At 42.7% G+C, this 6,142-nt stretch overlaps 1 pseudogene; it reads left to right on the top strand.

Moving 5' to 3' along the window:
- The first annotated feature begins 2,412 nt into the window (after window positions 1–2,412).
- Window positions 2,413–2,508, top strand: LOC126961935 (uncharacterized; annotated as a pseudogene).
- The last annotated feature ends 3,634 nt before the right edge of the window (window positions 2,509–6,142 follow it).

Genomic DNA, 6,142 nt, shown 5'->3' on the forward strand with positions numbered 1-6,142 from the left:
TGGTGGCTCAAGCCTGTAATCCCTGCACTTTGGGAGGCTGAGGCAGGTGGATCACCTGAGGTCAGTTCAAGACCAGCCTGACCAACATGGTGAAACCCTGTCTCTACTAAAAATATAAAATTAGACAGGTGTGGTGGCATGTGCCTGTAATCCCAGCTACTCGGGAGGCTGAGGCAGGAGAATTGCTTGAAACTGGGAGGCGGAGGTTGCAGTGAGCTGAGATCACACCACTGCACTCCAGCCTGGCGACAGAATGAGACTCTGTCCAAAACAAACAACAAAAAAACAAAACTTGATTTGTGAACACTTTACAGAGGCACTTATGTGTCAGGCATTATGGTAAGTGCTTTTCAAATATTGACTTCTTTCAGTCCTCATAACCATATGCATTAGGATTTATCATCCCCCATTTTTCAGATGGTGAGACTGAGGCAGAGACGTTAAGTAACATATCAAGGTCACACAGCTAGTCTTGGCGTCTGAGCCCAAGTAAACTGCTCCAGGTGGTTCTGCAAACTGGCTGAGCTTCATGTCTCCCCACAAATAACCTCACTGAGTCTCCCAAACACAGAAGCACAGAGGTGGGTATGATTATCTCCATTTCACATGTTAGATGACAGCACAGCAGTCATGTGATGTGCCCAAGGTCACACGGCTGCTGTCAGAGCCTGGATTCAAATCCAGGTTTGGTGACATGGAAGCTGTGCTACTTCAACCATGCTGTGTCTCTTCAGTAAAGCATCAAAATGCAGCCATTCTGGGGTCTGTATTAACATCAGAGAGCGCACTTTATTCTCTGACACCAACTAAATTGGGTTACACTGCTGTTATCTGACATCTTCCCCTGCTATGGTAGAGCCACTCTCATTGTCAAAGAATAGAGAGTAGCATTTTTTAAAAAAGAAAACTCAGGAACTCAATAGACAAGAAATCCCTAGCAATTATTTCTCTAAGGAGTTAAAAAATATTTTAGGCCGGGTGTGGTGGCTCATGCCTTTAATCCCAGCACTTTGGGAGGCTGAGGTGGGTGAATCATGAGGTCAGGAGATGGAGACCATCCGGGCTAACATGGTGAAACCCCATCTCCACTAAAAAAATACAAAAAATTAGCCGGGCATGGTGGCGGGTACCTGTAGTCCCAGCTACTTGGGAGGCTGAAGCAGGAGAATGGTGTGAACCTGGAATGCAGAGATTGCAGTGAGCCAAGATCGTGCCACTGCACTCCAGCCTGGGCGACAGAGCGAGACTCTGTCTCAAAAAAAAAAAAAAAAAAAAAAAAAAAAATTTAAATCCATATTAACTCAATGGATTGGATGCAAACTAGCCATGTATACTGGAAGCCACATACCATGAGAGGACTAAAATCTAGACTTAAGCATTCTTACTTTTATTCTGAGATTTCCAAGTGATATGAACCCTTAACAAGATAACAATACCATCTGCTAGCACATTCTCTGCCCCATTATCCTTGTACAACAGCAGAAGGGCCATGGTATATCACCATCATAGAGCCCAGTGTTGCTGTGTAGTTAAAACAAACTTGAGTCTCCCGGTTATGCAGCAATTTGAGGATTAACTTTATGAAATAGAATGGACGGATTTTGCGGAACGTGCCTATTTTGGCTGAGAACTTATCTGCACAATTCTAATATTGAGACCAGGATACAGCTGTTTGTGACTAAGTCCATGCTCACTGCATAAGTACTATCTGAGCATTATTCATAACCAGACATCTGTTTCCTGTTTTCGTTCTTCCCTTTATCATTCTATCCCAATTTCCTTTCACCTGTAGGCCACCTAAGACAACCACAGTGAAGTAAGTCTAATGTTTGACTGTCTCTTCCCTTCCATAACTGTTATCAGGGTAGTGTAGTCATTCTACTTGGAGGATGGGGGAGGGAACCCAAGGGTCATTCTGAGCTTGGAAGGCTGTTGCCTGTGCAGTCTATCTTTAGGTGACTAACTTCCTCCCTGGTTCCCCATTAAGAACCTTTCCTGTTGAGGTAGTACCAGCCCCTGCAAATGTACAATTGTGAACTGAATCACAAAAGGAAAACCTCCTGCAGCACAAATAAGGCAAGGCAGCAACTTAGCTAGAGCAAAGCCAGTACACTCTGATATGAAAAAAATGGAACCTCTTACACGAATACAGAACACAGGATGTGTTAAAATTTAAGGAAGTTCATTTCTATGCAAATAGATTGAGGTCAAAGTTTTCCTCAGCCCAAGGGAACATCTTTATCATCACTATATTACAACAGACTTTGGAGGTCATTTTACACAGTCCTATTTTACAAAGCTTGTCACTATATTTTACAGTCTAAAAGATGAAGTGATTTGTCTAATGGATTCCATTTTAAATGGCTTAAGGGAGCACAGTTTAAATACCCCACTAATAAATACTCAGAAAATGTGTTGTATGAAAGGAGAGGTGAGCCCTTCCCTTGACACAGAAGAGGCCCTCGGGCCTGATAACACAGAGTTCCCGGCATTTCACTATTTTTTTTTATCTTCATCTCACTGTATTCTAAGAATTTTTTTTTTTTTTTTTAATCTCAGCTCACTGCAACCTCCGTCTCCCAAGCTCGATTCTCTCACCTCAACCTCCCAAAGTAGCTGGGATTATAGGCACCTGACACCTCGCCTGCCTAATTTTTTTGTATTTTTAGTAGAGACAGGGTTTCACCATGTTGGCCAGGCTGGTCTCAAACCCCTGACCTCAGGTGATCCACCTACCTCTGCCTTCCAAAGTGCTGGGATTACAGGCATGAGCCACCATGCCTGGCCAAAAGCACATTCTTTGTACCTTGGCACTTTTCTTAGCAACCTTCTCTGTATCTTATCCTCTCTCTTCCTCCATATTATATTCAAATATGACTTTTAAAACATCTAACATAGGAAGATGGCTTTATTGTTAAAAATGTCTACTAAAAGCAGGCATAGAAAAAAGTGAATGCTTCTTCTCAGATAGTTTCCTGTGCTCTGTCATTGTTACGGGAAAGGGGTCGCGATCCAGACCCCAAGAGGTTCTTGAGTCTTGGGCAAGAATTTGGGGTGAGTCCATAAAGTGAAAGCAAATTTATTAAGAAAGGAGGCTGGGCACAGTGGTTCACGCCTGTAATCCCAGCACTCCAGGAGGCCGAGGTGGGCGGATCACGAGGTCAGGAGATCAAGACCATCCTGGCTAACCTGGTGAAATCCCGTCTCTACTAAAAATACAAAAAATTAGCCAGGCATGGTGGTGGGCGCCTGTAGTCCCAGCTACTCAGGATGCTGAGGCAGGAGAATTGCTTGAACCTGGGAGGCGGAGATTGCAGTGAGCCAAGTTTGCGCCACTGCACTCCAGCTTGGGCAACAGAACAAGACTCCATCTCAAAAATAGTAATAATAATAATAAAGGAATAAGAGAGTGGCTACTCCATACGCAGAGTAGCAGCATGGGCCGCTGGTTAGCTGTTTTTATGGTTGCTGATTATATGCTAACCAAGGGGTGGATTATTCATGAGTTTTCTGGGAAAGGGGTGGCCAATTCCCAGAACTGAGGGTTCCTCCCCTTTTTAGACCATATAGGGTAACTTCCTGACATTTCCATGGCATTTGTAAACTGTCATGGCGTAGTGGGAGTATCTTTTAGCATATGCTAATACATTATAATTAGTGTATAAGGAGCAGTGGAGACGACTGGAGGTCACTTTCATCATCTTGGTTTCGGTGGGATTTCGCTGACATCTTCACCACAACCTGTTTTATCAGCAAGGTCTTTGTGACCTGAACCTCGTGCCAACTTCCTATCTCATCCTGTGATTAAGAATGCCTAACCACCTGGGAATGCAGCCTAGTAGGTCTTTTACCCAGCCCCCTATTCAAGATGGAGTCCTGTGGTTCAAATGCCTCTTGACATCATCACTCTTCAAAAATACTTTGTAAATCAAGATTAATAATCAATTTATTGGCTATTATATAACTTACGGAACCTAGCATTCCAGATAGTATAGAATTAAATAATTTTGCACTTTTCCTGTGTTTGTCTAATGTTGAGTCAATTAACTTCAGAGCTGAGGTTTCAATACCAACACAGGTGACAATTCCCTTGCTGGTTGTCTAATACATCTACTCTCTTATGCACCCATCATGATAGAATTTTTCAGTTCAGCTCAGAAGTGGCCAAAGGCTTCAACACCCTTCAAAATAATGGGACTGCATTCCAAGTTCTGGCCAATGGTACATAAACAAGGGTTTTGTGTGGAACCTTCCTTAGGAAAAGCAGGCTTGCTCTTTGCCCACTTGGATCATGAAAATGAGCATCTCACTCTAGGAATGAGGGTGCCTCGGGTTGAGACTTTGTGGAGCAGATCCAGCAACCAGCCCTCAACTGATCGCAGCTCTTCATGCGCGAGAGAAAAATAAACTATCTCATTCAAGCACTGTGATTTGGGGATCCTATCAATGGAGCCAAAATGAGCACTAACACACCAACTCCATCACTTGGGTATCTGAAAAATAAAAGCATGTTTCAAAACTTTTGCCTATCATTTGAAATTCACAGGATTTCATGTTATCATAGAAGATAGTCGGCTGGGCATGGTGGCTCACGCCTGAAATCCTAGCACTTTGGGAGGCCAAGGCAGATCACCTGAGGTGAAGAGTTCCAGACCAGCCTGGCCAACATGGTGAAACACCATCTCTACTAAAAATACAAAACATTAGCCAGGTGTGGTGGCAGGCACCTGTAATCCCAGCTACTCGGGAGGCTGAGGCAGGAGAATCGTTTGAACCCAGGAGGCGGAGGTTGCAAGGTTGCAGTGAGCTGAGATCACATCATTGCACTCCAGCCTGGGCAAAAAGAACAAAACTCTGTTCCCCACCCCCGCAACAACAACAAAAAAAAGAAGATGGTCCCAGTCATGATTCTTTACAAGTCCTAGGTTCTAAGGAATGGTTTAATAACAAGTCAATTATATAATCCTGGATAAAAATTAAAAGAGGCCGGGCACTGTGGCTCACGCCTGTAATCCCAGCACTTTGCAAGGCCAAGGCGGGTATATCACCTGAGGTCAGGAGTTCGAGACCAGCCTGGCCAACATGGCAAAACCCTGTCTCTACTAAAAATACAAAAATTAGCTGGGCGTGGTGGCACATGCCCATAATCCCAGCTACTCAAGAGACTGAAGCAGGAGAATCGCTTGAACTCAGAAGGCAGAGGTTGCAGTGAGCTGAGAGATCATGCCATTACTCTCCAGCCTGGGCAACAAAAGAGAAACTCCGTTTCAAAAAAAAAAAAAAAAAATTGAAAGATAAACTTGGTACATAAATTATCTTGTAAATTGAATCTCAGAACAGCAATATATGAGATCGATAAGCAAACAAAACAAATATTGCATTGTCGAGGTTTTCAAATTTTTTTATTTTTAAGAAAATAGCCAGGAATCATTTTATTCCTACTGTGGAAGAATTAAGAATTATTCAAGATCAATCTTTAATTGCTCAATGTAAATTAAGGTTTCATATGATTTGAATATAAAGTATCTTTCAGAAGCTAAGTAATCTAACTAACTGCTCCCTTGAGCCCAGGAGGCAGAGGTTGCAGTAAGCCAAGATTGCATCACTGCACTCCATCCTGGGCAACAGAGGGAGACTGCCTCAAAAAAAAAAAAAAAAAACTTACTAACTGCTGAATCTTTTACATTAACTAAGCTTAATTCTCACGTTATCAATTGTTTGTATTGCTCATATAATATTTGAATCATTTTTACAAAATCATTTGTAATGACTGAAAGATACAGGTTTCCAATGTCTGAGATAAGTAAAAGTATATCAATTAATATTAGAACACCTACCTTCTTCAAGAAAAATATGTTAATGGCTTACTCATGGTTGTCTACTTTTGACAGACAGGACTCGCTGGATTTCCTAGGCCGACTAGGAATTCCTAAGCCTAGCTGGGGAAGGTGACGGCACCTACCTTTAAACATGAGGCTTGTAACTCAGCTCACACCTGACCAATCAGGTAGCAATGAGGGCTCACTAAAATACAAATTAGGTTAAGAGCGGGAGGTAAAGAAATAGTCTAATCATGTATCGCCTGAGAGTACACGGGGAGGGACAATGATCGGGATATAAATCCAGGCATTCGAGCAGCAAG

Source organism: Macaca thibetana, chromosome 8, assembly GCF_024542745.1.
Source record: "Macaca thibetana thibetana isolate TM-01 chromosome 8, ASM2454274v1, whole genome shotgun sequence".
Taxonomy (NCBI): domain Eukaryota; kingdom Metazoa; phylum Chordata; class Mammalia; order Primates; family Cercopithecidae; genus Macaca; species Macaca thibetana.